The following is a 21,016-nucleotide window of genomic DNA, read 5'->3' as shown; positions in this document are numbered from 1 at the left end:
AATTCGCCAATCGTAAGATGCAATATTTTCTGGATCAGGCATGTCTCTTATTGCGCTCGATCTATCTGGATCCGCCCTTATTCCACGTTTATCGATGATTTGCCCCAAGTATTTGATTTTCCTCGTGAAAAACGTACATTTTTCCTGTTTTAGTTTAAATCTATAATCCTGGATTCTTTCGAATACTTGGTTTGCATGACCATTGTGTTATTCTTTGCAAGCGCTGTTCATTAACACATCGTCCTGGTACCCTACTGCGTAACCCAACCCATTTAACATAATGTTCATAATTTGCTGAAAAATCGCAGGGCGACTTTATCCCCCAAAAGGAAGTCTGTTAAACTTGTATAATACCTTATGGGTATTGATACAACGCAGCTTTCACCACTCCCCATCGACTGGAACTTGCTAATACGCGTCACTGAGGTCGATCTTTGAAAAATATTTCCCTCATCTCAGTTTCGCAAATATTCCTTCAGGGCTCAGAAGCCGATAAATTTGCTCTTGCAATGCCCTGTTCAAGCCGTTTTAGAAGTCGGCACGAACCCGAATCTCTTTGCTCTTCTTTTAAATGTAAACTGTTGGTGCAGCCCACTCACTATTATCAGTTTTTTTTCAATGCCACCCATGTTTTTAAGTCTTTCTAATTCCCCGTCTGTTTGTTCTATAGCAGCGTATGTAACCTTCCTTTTATTTCTGATTGCATGTTCATTTGCTTTGACTTCAAATCTTGCTACTGCTGTTGTACACCTTCCAAGTCCGCCTGAAAATACGTCATGAAATTTATTTTTTGACTCCCTCTTAAGTTTCTCTACCTGCACATTCGAATCCTCAACTTTCTGGCCAAAAGAACTTAAAGGCAGATCCCATAGTCCTAACTTTTCGAACAGATCAGTTCCAAAGAGGTTATTTAATTTCCGCATGACAAATTGTTGCTTTTTCGGTCTTATTCTGAAAAGAAATATTCGTCAATAATTCTCATTCGAAAATGTTTTTTTACCACTGACGCTTCTCGCCGTTTTATTTGATTTAATCATAGCAGTTCTCCCAAGCATCTTCCATTTGTGTAGATAATATACGGAAATGTCAGACCTATTATCAAGCTGTAGTGTTACTTTCTTTGAAAACATTTTAACCTGTACATATTTCCCGATATTCCGTTCTTCAGATTCAATTTTCCTAAGGTTAATGGATGTCTTCTTTCTACCAGATTGTTTCCTATAATGTGATACTTTATGTCCTTTCTGGTAGAATATGTCACATTTTTAAAATTTGTAGGGATATTCATTGTAAGAATAACTTTCTCCACATCTCCAAGACGGTCTAGATTGATTTTTTCCCCTATTTTCCACTCTGGTAATTTTTTTAAGTCAATTGATTCGTCTGATGGATCTTTTAATGTGCGATACTTCGCTTTCCTCTATGTCCCGACTATACTGTTTCAATGCAACAGACTGCCTACACTCTTCCGCTAAACTTTGTAGTTTTTAATTCGGCTCCTTTTCGAGTTTATTTAAAACACGAAGCCTGATTTCAGTGTCTTTATTTAAGACAAGCCCTTGCACAAATATTAAAAATTTAAATTTATTTGATGATAATTCCTCCAGTTTGAAGTCTTCGCAATGCTTGTTTACTATATTTCATAAGTAGTGTAGTCGTCTTCCTGTCTTGGAGTGACATTCATACACTTATATCTCCCGTGTAAATAGATGTTTTTTAGAATACACTGCTGTTAGTAGCATAACTGTCTCATGGAAGTTCAACTCACTGATTTATTTTGAGGGAATAAAATTCATGAACTTTGTATGTTCGGCTGTTCCCAATTTTCTTAGCAAAAGCCTTACTCTTTTAGCGTCTGTCCATGTACCGCAATCCGATAGAAAAATATCTTCATATCTCCTATAGAAATGGGTAAAAGCGACATCTTCGGGAGTTATAATTGAAGTTTTCAATGGCGTTCCACACAGTCTACGAGAATTGGTTATGATTCTCGTTTGCTTTCATTAAATGTGTTGTTTTCCTTTGTTCTTCCTGTGTTTTCATCGAGACTTTTTCGAAATGTTTCTGTTGTTGCCACAACTCTTTTAAATTTCCCCTCACTTTCAAGTTGTCCTTGTTCGAAAGTGGGGGTTTGTTCTGCTTGAATTTTTTTTAAAATTTATCCTCATTTTCAAGTTGTCTTTGTTGCAAGGCGAGATCGTGTTCAGTTTGAAATTGTAGTAATTGCAAAAGAGGCTCGGCGTCCATTGTAACGAATTACATTTAGGAAACACAATTTACACTTGAAATAAAAAAGTCAGTTTTCCCAATATCTTTCGTGAGCAAAAAGTCCATCCAAGCTTTTTCCTCAATTTCTTTGATTGAAGCATAATAGTTAAGAAAAGAGTACTTTCGGAAATGTAATTTGTTGTACGCGATATTTCTTGTAAGAAATAAAGTCCATCGAAATAGCATTTGTCCACATTTTTTTTTTACTTGTACATGGTTTCCCGTAGCAAACAATAAAATCATTCGTTTTTTGGGCGAGTTTGCTTTTTTGTATGGGATATTCATTTATTTAATTTGTAACCTCTGTGAGTTGAACAATATGACTTGCTAATTTAACAGTTCTTTTATAAGCACTACTGCTTCCGAATATATATTATTTCTTTCCTAGTCCGTTCCTCCTTCTCTTGTCAAATTTGATGGTCATTTACTAATAAATAGTCAACGTGTTTGTTCCAATATCAGAAATAACGACTCGAATATGTAGTAGTTAATCTGAACAAGTCATTTGAAGAAAAGGACACTTACCGTGAAAAAAAAAACTTGTTTCTTGCGCAAAAAAGCAGTCAACCTTTATTTTTCCTTTTTGTTTTGTTTCTCGAAACTCTCGTATCAGTCTGTTCAATTATTTTAATAATTGACCATATTATTCGCGTTCTCTAGCTGTAGGTTTTTGACAGCAAGTCTGAAGTTTTTTTTTTGTTTTTTTTAACATCGTCACATTACTATTGTAGTAATCAAATTTGCTGTGAATCCTGACGTATCCAAATATCTATTTGAAATGACGAAGGTGTTTTGCCGTAAAAATCTCGGATTCCTTGTTTTTCAATCAATTTTGGTGATAGTTTGCAGTGATATCGTTTGGATTCCGTCGCCACAAAACAGTAAAAGAAGAAAATCTAGTCGAGGTTGGGTTAACAAACGAAGTGTATTAACATCACAGGTACAAAGGTAGGAATACGAATATAACTCCCTAGCGCTCAGCTAAGCAGTGGAGTACTGACGCTCCTTCTCAATTGTGTAGACATTACTGGCACTATATATATATATATAGTGAGAACCGGTGTAATTTCCCTTATGCATAGAAAGGTCGGTATAACAGTAATAGAAGATGTACAGTATGAATGGTGAAATAATAATTTATAGTTGGTTTAATCAATTAATACAAATTAAAAAATATCTGAAAACAGCTAAACACTCGTAGGCTTTATTCGTAAATAGAGCTACCATTAGAACACAAATATAAGTTAATTGAAAACTAAAGACAATGGCAATTTGAAAAAAGTACTAAATTTACTAAGAATGAGTATATGTGACCAATGTTTGCAAGATATCAGTTTGAATATAATTTCTACTGGTATTTACAACTATTGTAATTAGATGCAACTAGAATAAATACTCAGACATCATTAATAAAACGTTACGATTAACTATACTAATACTTAGGTAATCATGAGTCAGTATAAAAACACAGAGACACAAAAGAAAGATTATTGATAGAAAAATAGAACTTACTGAAAATCAATAGGGAGCGCCATGAGTAGAGTGGAGTAGAGGGTTGACAAGTTGGAATGAAGAATGGAAATCTCACATATATATACATATATATATATATATATATATATATATATATATATATCATATATATGTATGTGCGTGTGTGTGTATATATATATATATATATATATATATATATCTTATATATACAAGGTGACCCCAAAATACTGGTCCTAACTCTAATTAGGTCCCGTTTATAGGTGTTTTGTCCGAATGAAATGAAACTTTGTGCACAACTAGTTTATTATATCGAAAACATCACATCAAAACACTAGGGTCTTTGGCCTTTTTTCTTCGTTCTACAGCATATGTTCTAGATCGCCTCCATGTAGCTTTTATTTTTTTGGGGGGGGGGATCATCCTGTACATATAAACAAATGTGGATTAATTTATCTAGTTGAGTAAAATAGGAAGCTCATTAAATTTATTTGATAGAAAGATTATCTAAAGGTAAAGAGATCCGATTAGCGTAAATAGGTTTATTAAACATGATAGTAAAAAAGTATTAATGATATAACGCTAAGGGCATAGAAAATGTCTATGGCAAAAAGCTTTAAAAATTGTAAGTTTAATTATCTGACTCATATTTGAACAATAAGATATGCATATCTAAATGCCAATTAAATACTATGAGAGAAAAAGATGGTGAAAGATTAATAAATTACTATAAATATACTTATATTTTTTTACTTTAAATAGCAAATGACATACAAAATGGAAAATTAATTAGAAAGTGTTAGCAAAATGGGAGAAACTAAGAATTTAAAAAGGCACATTCATTCAACTGAAATTCAATTTAAGTAGAAAACAAAGATTACGAGATACTGAGCTTACTTCACTTAGACTGGCCAGAAGATAAAAATAGAAGGAAATAATTATTTTACTTCCACTAATTAACAATGATTAGCACTCACAACGTAAACAAAGATGATATAAGAAAATATGATTTAGATACATATACTCATAAAAATATTATTATAAACAGTGACGAAGATTACAAAGGTATTTCAGTAATTTAAATTCAACTAAAAACAAATCTCTACAGAGTGAAATCAAATAAAAGGAAATAATAAATAAAGCAGAATTAAGTTTTATATCGAAGACAAATCACTAAAAACATTCTCGCTGCAAAATAAATAATAATCAATATAACTTAAAAATAGGACTTGAATAATGGTAAAATAAGTAGGAAACAAACGAACAAAGCCTTTAAATAACATTAAAATAGAAACTCGAACTATAATAATACAAAAATTCGAAAATAATTAATATAAGTTATAATAAATTCAAATTCGTAACTGAGAAAGAATGGCAGAGTGTGTCGGTTGCATGAACCATATTAGTTGTTCAAAATGGTAGTTTTATTGTAAACATCTGGAGAGTACGTGACTAATTATGCATCAATAACATAATTATGCAGAGTTGTCAGTCGTAATATGAAACAATATTGTAACGAATACCTTTGGAAAAGTAATAAATATCCAACAGAAAACACAGTTTATTTGTAACTTTGCGTTATATATATATATATGTATGCATATATATATATATATATATATATATATATATATATATATATATATATATATATATATATATATATATACGATAGAACCCGGTATTCCCCATTTAGAAATAGTTACAAAATACAGTATAGTATTTAATACACATATATATAATCAAATCATATTATAAATAGCACCGGAAGGCTCAGCAAATACCGTAAGCAGGGTTCGGAGAAACATTGTTTCACATCGTAACATGAAAAAACGTGCCTTATGATCGCCGTATTCTGGGGTGCTATATATATATATATATATATATATATATATATATATATATATATATATATATAATACAACGCAGATCTATTCCTGAGTATAGCCTGATAGTAAGAAAATGAAATATATAACAATTAAGCTATATATAGAGAGAGATGGAGAGAGAAGCACGAGCGGGGAAGAGAGATAGTAGAGAGAATGATATACCGATATTGACAGACTGATACTTCAGTAGATTCTTCCTCACCCAAAATTACTCTTGATTAACATAATATCATTTCTGTTTTGTCGGTTGAAGCTTATGTTTTTAAGAAGTTATGTATAAGAAACATTCGTAACAGATTATTCATTTCTTTTGAAATAATTTTTATCATTTTAGTCGATTTAGTCTCTATGTTGGTCTCTTTAATGAGTATAGGAACTGATCCAATGCTATACATGCTCGTGTTTCTTCTGGTAAATGTAAAAGCTTACAAGGTATTCTTTTCAGCATCAGTAATTTGTGGTAATAAACTTGTGCATTGGTAAATTTTTATATGGGAGATAACATTCACGCACTCGGGTTGCAGATTGTTCCTCAATATTATATTTTAAACGAGAAAATATTTTGTGTGTCGTCATCAACGTCTAACAATCCTGTGAGTCATGCAAACATATGCTTAGATGTTTACGCTTATTTATTCCTTTCTACACTGATATTTCTTTTTTAAACGTCACTTCCTGTGTCTTATAAGCATTTAATGTCACAAAGCGTTTATCTAGTTCCGTTTATAGCAGGTATATGAAGTACTAAATTTGTTTTACAGAATCCAATAGACAAAACTAGCAAAAGTATTTTCTAGTATAAAACTTTTATTAATATTGAGAAAATAAAATTAGTGAATTTGGTGTTACATCTTTGACAATTATGACGTAGTTCTGTCTAAAAACCCCACGGTCAATACTTTTCTAATACTTATATCTATAAAAGTAACATTTTTCGTGCGTATAGATAGGTCTATAACAAACTATTCTCTTAATGTTTCGTCTATGCGCATAAAACTTGATATATAGGGGATTCGGAACTCTGCAACAAATTCGATTTGGTTTCAGCCAGTAGAAATTATTGCTTAAAGAGCAACATTGAACAGTTAGAACTTATTAGGCGTAAGTTGACTTAATGTGTATCCTCTACGCGTGTGCAAGTATGCACTTGTGTGTTTAACTGCGTTCATTCTTAAGGGTTGATATACATGGGCACTTACATCAGATGGTACCGAGTACTGCTTGAGAGCTAAACGATTTGGTTTCGATTCTAACTGATGGAACCGAAGTAATATTTTTTAAAAGTGACACAATGTTCAACGAGCGAGATCGGAGATGTGCCGATCCAAGTTCTGACAACCTGACTATTACTAGCAAAATGCATCGCTGGATTGTCATGAATAAAAGGGACGTTAGAAATGCCATTGGAACGATCAAACAAGTGCAATGCAGCCGGAGGAGATTACTTCGAAGGGAACTCGTGTTTCATGTGTGTACTATTAAAAAAAGTGACTATAAGAAAAATCTCTAAACTTATTGAAGGCACCTCGTATGCCATTATAAGAATGTAAAGTATTAGATAGGTCTGTCTTATTGGAAGCATTATCTGATTCGTGCAAATGTTACTCCGAATGACATAAGATTTCCCTCAAGGGAAGTAAGAACACATCGTTGGGTGGAACATCTGACTTCATTTTCGTAAGTAAGACTTTAGATAAGAAATGAAAGATCATTCTTAGAAGCCGATTATAATTCTTATTAGTGGCGTCATTTGTAATGGGGAAGACACTTAAGAAACGATAACCAAGATTAATTCTTCGCAAGGTAATTAAATTACATTACGGTATGATTACTACATCAGATAATAAGAATGTCTGTTCTTTCTTGAAGAGTCAGAGCGTAATCTATTAGATTTAATATTTCTCATTTGTTTAAGTGATAATTACAGAACGAAAAAAAACCTATTGTTGTGTAGTAATTGCGAGCATGGGTATTTTCGCCATGATAACATACTAGACTACCTGTGATCCGTTGGGTTAGTACGTTATATTAGCTATGGAATTAATGTATGAGTGTGACACTTGTGACGTAAAGAAAGTAGTTTTTTTTGTGACATAACGGAAACATTTCTGTGAAAGTAAATTAAAATGAAAAAAGAATATAGATAGATTTCTATGAGTCGTTCTGTTTATAATTTTCATTTTTGAAAACAAAAAACCTAAAGCCATTGAATTATAAGTGGTTTTCTATACTTATAGGTAAATGTGCACTGAACAGATACCAAAATACTTAACGTTACATTCTAATTTTGATATATATTTTAATTTAAACGCGCAAAAAGACAATTGGGACGCTGAAAACGTACGCAGTAAAACAACACGTTTTATTGTCGCGTTGATTATTTATTTGTAACGCAAATTAAAAAAAAACATATTCTCAGGCTTATTTATTTAAAAAGAACATGTATGTATGTTTTTATTTTTAGAAAGGTGTATTAAACAATGAAGAATATATTTAAAACAATTTAGACGGCGGGTAAATCGCCGTTGTAAAATGCTCTTATGATTGTCAACGGGTAAAGTAGATTTATTTGTGAGAAAATTGCGTTAAAATAACTTAAACGTAATACGGAAATGAACATTGTAAAGAAATGCGGGAGGTATTAATTGTTTATTTGGATAATGTAAACGCGAAAGAAAAAACAATTGGGGCGCTGAAAACGTACGCAGTAAAATAATACGTTTTCTTGTCGCGTCGATTATTTGTTTATGTACGCATGCACAACTTGAAGTTATAAACCGGGTGTTGTAACACAACACCCGTTACAAGGTTATTTGAGTTTTATAATTATATGGATTTATATTTATATTAGCAAAAGTACCCGTCGTTGACTGGGTTCAAAAACAGCCTACAGAAAATGGACTTGATTTATGAAAGAATGATAGGTTATGAAAAGGAAGGGCTGTAAACTTTGGGTTTAATTTGGGGGTATCAAAACCAAAGCAAAATATGAGGAAAGTAAAAATAAAATAGATCAACCCCATAATTTAGTATACCATACTATATTTAATGGATAAACGTATAACATAACACTGGACAGGACATAGTAAGCATACACCTCTCATGTCGGCGTTTATTGCTCAAATGACAATTATTTCCGCTTACACTTAAGTGGCGCTAGGATCAATAGGCAGTTAACCATTCGAGAAAGATAAACAACTAAATCAATGTGGGTACCTGAACCTCTTTTAGAAACTATACAAGTCTTATATATATATATATATATATATATATATATATATATATATATATATATATATATATATATACATATATATATAAATTCGTAGGTATATATATATATATATATATATATATATATATACCTATGAATTTACTTTTCTTCAACATTAATATTAAAGGCATACTTTGTCTATGCAAAACTGTTTAAGCGAACATTTAATATACACAGTCATTGATTATTTATTTTCATGTTAGTTTCATATTAGATGATTGGTTTCATTTGACTATTATGCTGGATTTTATTTATGATATTTTCTCCATTCTGCATAACTGCTTAGAATTTAAAATGAAAACGTTCTATCACACGGATATATACATATATATATATATATACATATATATATCGCGATATAATATATATATGTATATATATATATATCTCTCTCTCTCTCTATATATATATATATATATATAACGATATGACGAAACGGCTGTAATGAAGAAATCCAAGATGAAATAAACAAAAGTTATAAAAAAAATGTAAGTCTTTGAATTTCAACAAAGGTTTGTACTATATATATATATATATATATATATATATAAATATATATATATATAAATATATATATATATATATATATATATAGTGGGGTGTACCTTGTCACTGCCTGCGAGAAAAGTTTTCTGCCAAACTCCCATCTGAATACTTGATACATAGGTTACTTGGTTATGTATCACAGTTTCGATTTGCCATTATAGCCGCTGAAAAACATTGACTTTTATCTGGAGTCAGTCGAATAGTCCCTCTTTTTTTGCTCAAGCGCTTATTAATAAGCATAGGTTTAATAAGTTATTTGGGAGGATTATGTATACGCATGGATTTAGGTTATAAAGTAATGGATAAGTCTGCAGAGCTACATGATGTTGTTTCGATTTTTGATTATGGCACACAAGTCATTTGATTTTTTACTTTAGAAATTAATACTATATTTTAGGTACACTATAATAATCTATAGATATTGGCTTTATGATAATAACTATGAAATCTGCATGAATTAAAATATATTTAAGCGCATTTTACGACCGAGCACAGCCGGGGGCCTTGCTAGTAATAGCAGGATAGGAATAACTATAACATCTACTTTTATTTAACGTTTTATGTTAGTGTTAATCGTTTATTTGCCCATAGTTGTTTATGCAATCTTTCTTCTGCTGCTTTCTTGGTTGTGTAATTTGCTTGATAAGTTATGTAACCGGTTATACAGAATAATATTCTTTATTGCATCTATTGCTCTGTGTGTATTGATAATGTTGGGAAAAGTAGGGACCCATAATTTTTCACTAGATAAATATAGCAACTTCTCTTTTAATTTAAAAATATGCAATGAATTATATACATTGTATGACGTACTATGGCTATTATTCTAACTATTAAATAATTTTCTTTTCAATAAGATAGGGAAACCTTTCGTTTACTCCTCTTCAATGTCTGTGTTTGACACTAATTATTTGTTTTGCATTTTTTTTTAATTCATTGCAGATTAAAAATCGAATTTATGGAAGCACGTAAGTGTCATATATTTAAATCCATTTCTTATATCATCAGTTTGTACACGCACATATCATTGCTAATTTTTTTATATTATTAGATTCTTCGGATGCTATTTTTTACTTCAGAATGGATGTGAATATCCAATTTTCACAAATAAATGCCTGTGTGCGCACCTTTATAGAAAAATAAATAAATTCCTTGGATTCCTACCAATATCTCAAAATATTGTTAGCGTTGGAAATATTAGGTGCGTAAGAAAATTATGCTAGTTTGAGCATTCTGATTTCAGATTCTCATAAATCCCTTGAAATCAATATTAATAGAAATCAGAACAGCTGCATCAAATACATTATTCAAAGCCAGAATGGTGTAGCCATTGCAGCAAGATAAAATGTCATTAACCGCGGCATGAAAAATAATACCAAAAGACAGTTTTCTTTAGATGTTTATGAAGATTGTTTTCCATAAGAAAGTGGTTGAAGTGCCTGAAGAAAGTGTAATCCTTTAGGTGAATAATGCATGGTTTCTTGAAAAGAATATGATGACACTTCACACTGGATATGTAAGACGCGTGTGGTAGCATTGTCGAGCTAACATAGTTTGGCATATACGATACGATTACTGGGACACCCACTCAGATTCTTGACAATGCTTTGATGCAATTGGTGTTTCGCTGAGATTGACGAAGCTGTATATATATATATATATATATATATATATATATATATATATATATAAACACACCCAAGTACATCAAGTATATATATATGTATGTGTATATATATATACATATATATATATATATATATATATATATAAACACACCCAAGTGCATCAAGTATATATATGTATATATATATATATATATATATATAAACACACCCAAGTACATCAAGTATATATATATATATATATATATATATATATATATATATATATACATATATATATATATATATTAATGAAATCAAAGGGATGTAGTGTTTACCTAATATAAGCAATGGCAAACTTAATACTAATATAAACAGCAGTATTTATATAAAGAAAATTTAATCCCAACCGAATAAAAAAGATACATTACGCAATAGAGAGTAAAGCTTATTATAAGAGACAGAAAATTAAACCTGTAAGTTGAACTTTACAATCCAAATGTATTATTCGATTGAATACGCCACAAAAACAATATACAGAGTCCTTCTCTGATGAAAAGAATAACAGGAATAGCATTCTTTGAAACTCCGGAGAATAATTGATTGAACACGGCAGAGTTATTCTTTTTCCGATATTTCTGGATATCTTTTCAATTCACTGTGCGGAAATTTAAAATATAAATAATTCGCCCCTAACCATCTTGCGCCCACCTTTATAACTAATTAAAAAAAAACTATAAATGCACCAAGCCTCAAAAAAAAAGAAAGAAAAGAAAAACAATAACAACAACAATCACGCCTGATGACGATCGGGTATACCGATAAAAAAATGATTGAGAAAAATATGGCTGAACAATAATTTGGGGGCGTCATTATATACAACATGCCAGCTGAAATAAACAAGGCCGCTCAGCGAATGGAAAAAATATCTAGAAAAATCGGAAAAAGAATAACACGGTCAGAATATGGCTTAGAGTATTTTAGGTAAATAAATATGTTAGAGTAAGCTGGATGTTTAAGTAATGTGGCGTATAAACACAAATGGACAAATGAGTCAAGGTCTGTCATTTGTTATATTCGTATATCTATTTATTTTCCAATAGCAATCACAAATGCAATTCAGTAGATGTGGACTTACTGTTGGATGTAACCGGTATGCTAATGTCTTTAATATTTCAGGAATATAACGTTTTTAAACGTGCCCAGAAAGTCCTAGATGTCAACGGGGAGCACTTCCAGCATCTTTTGTTGGTTGGATGGTTGTTTTTGTTTTACGGCATATTAACCTTTTCAGGTTATTTAATGCCGAATCCGGTGATTTTGAAGAATTTTTTTTAATAGAATATTTGTTTTTTGCAAGTCAGTTTCTATTTAACCCATAGTTGAGACCCAAACAGGTACTGCCACTCCGGGTCAGAATGGACCTGGGAGCAATGGCAATTAAAGGGTGGCTCAAAACTCCCCAGAGCCTGCAAGCTGGGGCCTCACCATCGGATATAGTTTAAGGTCATATCAAGGACCTCCATTGAAGAACTTTTACCCTCTGTAGGGGGGCAGTCGGCGTATTCTAATGCCCCACCGACAGGGCCGCATCTTTTTTTACATTACAAGTAATTTAAACAATAAAAGAATGTTCCCCTTTCTACTACCTTTCTCTGGGCTATTTTCGAGTGGGCCACCTTGTATACCAAAGTGTATTGTTTTGCTGTGCTCATGGAAATAGTTTATTATAGCCTCAACAAGACGAAGAATATTAACCGCAACAGGAAAAGCCAACGGGACTTAAAAGATGTACGAGATGTATTTTGATCTGTACGCTACGCTGGAGTGATATTAGTAGATTGTTGCCGAACGGCCATTTTGTTTTATTTTCTGTGAACTCTTTATGTAAAGTAAGCATAATGAATTGTTACGGATGTGTAAAATACGCACACCCCCCACGCCAACGCTTGCATTGTTGAAATGATAACACAGCATTGGAATTATATATACATTAAAGAGGCACAAATTGGTGTCTGTATACACACCACTAAGAGGAGCAGTCTCGACTAACACGGTTCGTATTTATTCTGTATGTTATATAACGGTGGTTGCTATATAAAGGAAGAACCAAATTGCCATATGTTCATACTGGGTTCTATATTACAGGTTTACATAATATTGACTTGTATGTACTGATGGTCATTTATGTGTGTTACCCGTGTGTTCGTCTAGTCTTCTATATTTCGTGATCGTCTCTAGGTTTTCTATTGTTCATCGAATTGATGTGTGTATAATATCTATCACAGTTTTTACTATTATAATCTAGCGTTCTCGTGTTTTATTTTGGTCTTGTTTTGGCCGATGTATACAGCTGCAATTAAAGATTCATCCCAATGAAACTACGAGATATCTTGGATGTATTTTCATCACCTTGTATTTCAAGACTATTTCCCAATTGGAAAGTTGCACGCTCGTCTCTATGATTTGGATTCTGATCGATATTGCCCAGACAACTTCCTTGAAGTTCAAATCTATCTTTACCGGTTGTCAGCTTGTTCTCTCTCTACTGTCATTTTTATGCTTTAACTACCAACTCTAATCTATATGTATTAACTCTTTGTAATTATGTCATTAATACACGTAGCACTGATATTATTACTTGATGCTTTGTCACGTATTCATTTTTTATTATTTTGTCAGCTCAAATTTCTATCGTATTTGCTTAACGAAAAAATTATTTGATATCAGTTACCATGCTTATTTATTGTAAACTACTCAGCATAAATATTTAATTCTAAAATATTTATTTAGCTGATATTCCATTTAGACTACGAAACAGAATCATAATAATAATCGACCAACACATCTTCTCACGTTGCCTTGTATCCAACAATACAACTAATATGTGCCCTTTATATTACAGGCAAATACGGGTAATTATAAACAAGAACAATGAAAAACTACTCCATTATCGACTTTAAATGACTTAACTAAAACAATAATTAGCTCCCACAATGCAAAAGTAAATAAAATCAGTGACAACAGATATATTGAAATACAGGAATCAAATAGAAGAAAAATTGTAACTGCAGAAATCCTGAGAAATGCCAACTTTATTAAACTTCTAAGACCTCTGGTAATGTATATGAATGCAAAGTTATAATATCGAATATTACTAAAAGATACACAGGATGCAGGTTTAATAGTGGAAGGCGAAAGCACTTAACATCCAGCAAGTTTACTATTGAAGATGAAAATAAGACTACCAATAAATGAAAATAGCAATAATAAGATGGCAATAGAATTAATGGTATAAATAGGAATAATAATAAAAAATTTAACAGCCTTAGGTGATTGAACTTCGAAAATGTAAAACTAAATATAAACTAAAATGATCTATAGCTGGAAGTGCAGTTAAATATAAACCGTGAGAAATAAAGACGCTTGAATCTTTGTATTCTTGAAGATTACGACATATTAACTTCGAAATATGATTAACTAAATAAGCGTTAATACATAATAGTGGTTTCATAGGAATAGATACGCGTTGTTCTGGCTTACATCAGATTAAATACAATAATTTAAAGAAACTACTGATAGTGGAAAAGTTGATTAGAATCGGATTTTAACATAAACTCAAGTCATAAAAACTAAATAAAATATAAGTAAATTGTGTCAACCAATAATTAAATCCTAAAAGCATATATATTATATCAAGTAAAAAGATATAAAGTACATAGAACGAAAAAATAAGATTAAGGAAATATAATTGAATTAAGGAAAATTGAAATTATCATACACATATAAGTAAGCATAACTTGTTAATGCTAGATGACTCCATACCATGATAAATGCTGATATACTATTGGTAGGATAAAAAAGTTAAACTCATTTAATATAACCGTAAGGCAAGCTGAACATCTTAACTGGAAGACCATATATAATAAGTCCACATGAAATTTAGGTAAAATTAATATAATGAAACTGTGATTTTAGATTACATTATCAAATGAGAAATAATAATTAATAATTAACATGTCCAATTAATATAAATTAATAAAGATGATAAATAAACGGATGGACGCCAAACATTCGTAGTTTTTAATCGTAAATCGGATCAACATAAGATCATAAACATGAATAAATATCTTTGGAAAACACGATTAACTAAAACAAATGTCAATTTCTAAAACAGCTATTAAGTACTTACTTATTTGATGATTGAAATTAAAACGACAGAATTAAATGCAACTAGAAGTAATACTCCTCAACCAATGAGAAAACATTGCACTTTACCATACAAAGAGGAAAGTATTTATAAATCCGTATAAATAACGATTAATCCACAGATATGTTATAACTCCTACGTTAGGAAAATGAAACCTATCGAAAAGCAAGAAGAGACGTAGTTTGATTGAAGTGCTATGACATGATATCATGAATAAATCAAGATATAGTAGAATAAAATATATATCAGATTTACTTACAATATTAAGCTCATTAAATTCATCAGATGCAAGAATAGTTTACTGTAAAGACATCCGGCTTTTGAAAATGAGTTTAATAAATGTGTTAATAAATGAGTTAGATAAATATGTTAGTAAATGAATTTAATAATTATGTTAGTAGATGAGTTTAATAAATATGTTAGTAAAAGTGTGTTTAATAAATACGATAGTAAATGAGTTTAATATATATGTTAGTAAATGAGTTCAATAAATATGTTTGTAAATGTGTTTAATAAATAAGTTAGTAAATGAGTTTAATAAATATGTTAGTAAATGTGTTTAATAAATATGTTAGTAAATGACTTTAATAAATATGTTAGTAAATGTGTTTAATAATTATGTTAGTAAATGAGTTTAATACATATGTTAGTAAATGAGTTTAATAAATATGTTAGTAAATCAATTTAATGAATATGTTAATAAATGTGTTTAATGAATAAGTTAGTAAATGAACTTAATAAATATGTTAGTAAATGAGTATAATAAATATGTTGATAAATGACTTTATTAAATGTGTTAGTAAATGTGTTTCATAAATATGTTAGTAAATGTGTTTTATAAATATGTAAGCAAATGATTTTAATACATATGTTAGTAAATGTGTTAAAAAAATATGTAAGTAAATAAGTGTAATAAATATGTTAGTAAATGTGTTTAATAAATAAGTTAGTAAATGAGTTTAAAAAATATGCTAGTAAATGAATTTAATAAATATGTTAGTAAATTACTTTAATAAATATGTTAGTAAATGTGTTTAATAATAATGTTAGTAGATGAGTTTAATAAATATGTTAGTAAATGAGTTTAATAAATGTGTTAGTAAACGAATTTGATGAATCAGTTAATAAATGTGTTTAATGAATACGTTAGTAAATGAGTATAATAGATTTGTCAGTAAATGAGTATAATAAATATGTTGATAAATGACTTTAATAAATGTGTTAGTAAATGTGTTTTATACATATGTTAGTAAATGAGTTGTATAAATATGTAAGTAAATTATTTCAATAAATATGTAAGTAAATGAGTTTAATAAATATGTTAGTAAATGGGTGTAATAAATATGTTAGTAAATGGATTTAATAAATAAGTTAGTAAATTAGTTAAATAAATACGTTAGTAAATAAGTTAATAAATATGTAAGTAAATAAGTTTAATGAATATCTTAATAAATAAATTTAATAAATATGTTAGTAAATAAGTTTAATAAATATGTTAGTAAATATGTTTGATAAATATGTTAGTAAATGAATTTAATAAACATGTCAGTAAATGAGTTTAATAAATATGTTAGTAAATGAATTTAATAAATATGTTAGTAAATAAGTATAATAAATATGTTAGTAAATGAATTTAATAAATATGTTAGTAAATGGATTTAATAAATATGTTAGTAAATGAATTAAATAAATTAGTTAGTAAATGAATTTAATAATTTAAAAAAAATATGTTAGTAAATGAATTTAATAAATATGTTAGTGAATAAGTTTAATAAATATGTTAGTAAATGAATTTAATAATTATTTTATTAAATGAATTTAATAAATATGATATTAAATGAGTTTAATAAGTATGTAAGTAAATGAGTTTAAAAATATGTTAGTAAATGAATTTAATAAATGTTAGTAACCAGATTTAGTAAATATTTCAGTAAATGAGTTTTATAAATATGTTAGTAAATGTGTTTTATAAATATATTAGTAAATATGTTTAATAAATATGTTAGTAAATAAGTTAAACAAATATGTTAGTAAATTAATTTAATAAATATGTTAGTAAATTGGATTTAATAAATATTTTAGTAAATGAGTTTAATAAATATGTTAGTAAATGAATTTAATAAATATGTTAGTAAATGAATTTAATAAATATGTTTATAAATCAATTTAATAAATATGTTAGTAAATGTGTTTTATAAATATATTAGTAAATATGTTTAATAAATATGTTAGTAAATAAGTTAAACAAATATGTTAGTAAATTAATTTAATAAATATGTTAGTAAATTGGATTTAATAAATATTTTAGTAAATGAGTTTAATAAATATGTTAGTAAATGAATTTAATAAATATTTTTATAAATCAATTTAATAAATATGTTAGTAAATGAATTTTATAAATATTTAATAAATATGTAAGTAAATGAATTTTATTAATATGTTAGTAAATGAATTTAATAAATATGTTAGTAAATTCATTTTATAAATATGTTAGTAAATGAATTTTTATTAATATGTTAGTAAATCACTTTAATAAATATGTTAGTAAATTAATTTGATAAATATGTTAGTAACTGAGTTTAATAAATATGTTAGTAAATGAGTTCAATAAATATGTTAGTAAATGAGTGTAAAAATATGCTGGTAACTGAGTTTAATAAATATGTTAATAAATGAGTATAATAAATATATTAGTAAATGAGTTTAATAAATATGTTAGTAAATGAATTTAATAAATATGGTAGTAACTGAGTTTAATAAATATGTTTGTAAATGAATTTAATAAATATGTTAGTAAATGAGATTAATAAATATGTTAGTAAATGAATTTAATAAATATGGTAGTAACTGAGTTTAATAAATATGTTTGTAAATGAATTTAATAAATATGTTAGTAAATGAGTTTAATAAATATGTTAGTAAATGAATTTAATAAATATGGTAGTAACTGAGTTTAATAAATATGTTTGTAAATGAATTTAATAAATATGTTAGTAAATGAGATTAATAAATATGTTAGTAAATATGTTTAATAAATATGTTAGTATATGAGTTTAATATATATGTTAGTAAATGAATTTGATAAATATTTTAGTAAATGAATTTAATAAATGTTAGTAAATGAATTTAATAAATATGTTAGTAAATCACTTTAATAAATACGTTAGTAAATGAGTTTAATAAATATGTTAGTAAATGAATTTAATAAATATGTTAGTAAATTAGTTTAATAAATCTGTCTTACAAGAAAAAAATGCAATATGTGTCGGTTGCCTAAACTATGGAAGTTGTTAAAATGGCGTTATTTCAAAGCTTTCTTGGATAAGCTTATGCTTAGTACGTGACTAAAAATTCGGCAAATATATAATTTTTCACAATGGTTAGTCGGAATAAGAAACAATATTGTAATGGCTCCGTTTTTAAAAGTGATTAATGATAAACTGAGAATGCTTGATATTTAGAACATGGAAAATTATTATATTACACTACAAATGCTCTGGAATCCGATAAAAATGGATTAATTTCATTTGAGTTTTTTTTAAACTGACATAATTGTATTTTTATTATAAAAAACATTACTTGTGAAAAAGATTTTAAATTAAGTAAGATTGGCATATACAAAAGAAGTAACGTTTTAACTAAATGATTAACATATATATATATATATGTGTGTGTGTGTGTGTGTGTGTGTGTGTGTGTGTGTGTGTGTGTGTGTGTGTGTGTGTGCGTCTGTGTGCAATAAGTGTTCAGCTTTAAGAAAAATTCATGGATTTATCGTTTACAAAAATCTCTTCAAAGTAGAACAATTCAACACTGCCATAGACGCAATAAATTATATTACTTAAACGATTAATAATAAAAGTGCCTACAACTTTATTATACATCAGAAGCATAAGGAAAAGTAAATAAAAGAAACAAGAACCAAGAAAACTTGTTAAGCCATGGAATTCTGAAGGAAAATAGCTAGAATAGCACAAAATGTCAATTCCAGAGCAACCAGATTAATTACAATTAGATTGGAAATAAACATGAATAAGAAATTAGGAAATATTAAAAGTAGGCCTAATATATAAAGTATAAGGATGCGACGTTTATAAAAAAAAGAAAGAAAAATGCAAAAATTATGAATAATAAAACGAAAGAGAAAATATCGTAAATTGTCTCATAACAACAGCTTATAAGGTTTTCCCTAAGCTTATGGAATAACCAAAAGTCACAGGGAAGAAAGTCTGAACTATAGTGAGGGTTATGAACTGTCTTAATGCTCATCTTGTAACAAGGAGGGGGTTGTAGACCTGTGCCTTCGCGCAAATCTTCCGCATTTTCAATTCCTGCAAATAATTGTGTGTCCGCAGTGACATCAAACCGTGCACTTATTGTCTTTATAGACACATAACGATCCTTCTCCATGAAATTCATTTCATTTTCTAATCATCTCTGGTGTTATGAATTCTTTACTCCTCGGACACTTCTTATCATCCCTCACAAATTCCCTGCCTTCATCGAATCTCTCATGCTACTAAAAAACTGATGCTCGATTTATGCTGGATGAGGTGGTCCAAAATCAGTCTGAAGCATTCTATACGTTTTGTGGCATTTTTGTCAAAACATAATTTTATTGCCTATCGTTCCTCTAAAGATTTCACACATCTAAATTGCATTTTTGAATAGCAGTTACAACCAGGCATTAATAAGCTATAGTTCAATGCGTGCTGTAGCTGTTCATTTGAGTCTGAAATTAAAAAACATTGGTCAGTCATCTCATAAGATGTATAAAAATAACGTACTGAATTTTCAAGAGTCCACGAGAATTTTTAAACACCTGTACAAGAAATCTAGAAAAATTTTGAAAGTACCTCGTGTATATATATATATATATATATATATATATATATATAGTGTGTATTTATGTGTATAGTTTCCTTACTCTAAATATCCTACATATAAATTTCCGTTTCTTTCTCTTTTTTATCTCTTCCTCCTTACTTTCCCTGTTTTATTTTTAGTAAAATTCTACCCTTCTAAAAACCACCTTTATACACACACACACACACACAGATATATATATATATATATGTATATATATATATATGTTCATTTGTCATCCTATATTTATCTTACATTCTTTCTCTTCATCTTTTAGCTCTCGATACTTTCTTTCTCTGTTTTATATTTGACATCATAACATTCCTCTCATCGTTTGCCTTATCATTCTTTATCATCCATGATCCATTACACCTACTACCATTAAAACAGTTTTAAATACGCACGTTTACATGTAGACAACATAAGATAATTAATGGTGTGCAGGTGCAGAATATTCTCACCTAGTATACTTCTTAATGGGAACTGCATTTTCAACTAAATATTTCTGGACATATCACCTATTTTCATAAGACTTATGTGTCAATGGGTTACTAGAATTCTTCTCAATTCACACATCGTTATAAGCATCATATTTCACACTGATGTACGATAATTTATTAGTTTTCTTCTACCATCCAAGCATTCTGACATAAGACTGAACAACGTTACCTCGATAGACGTACAACTCTTTAGAATAGAAACTAATATTAAAGTAGAACGAATCAATAATTTAGCATGTCTTTTGAGTCTTCTGTTATTTTGCTTAATATTTTCTTTTCATTTCCAAAGATTAAATCTAGAAATAACCGAAAAGATTCAGCCAAATGGCCCTAAAAACTATACGAGCTTACATATTAAAAATAGACAC

This window comes from Euprymna scolopes, chromosome 13, assembly GCF_053919585.1.
Source record: "Euprymna scolopes isolate OS-2025 chromosome 13, ASM5391958v1, whole genome shotgun sequence".
Lineage (NCBI taxonomy): Eukaryota > Metazoa > Mollusca > Cephalopoda > Sepiida > Sepiolidae > Euprymna > Euprymna scolopes.
The sequence above is the reverse complement of the archived record's forward strand: the minus strand, read 5'-3'. Positions refer to the sequence as shown.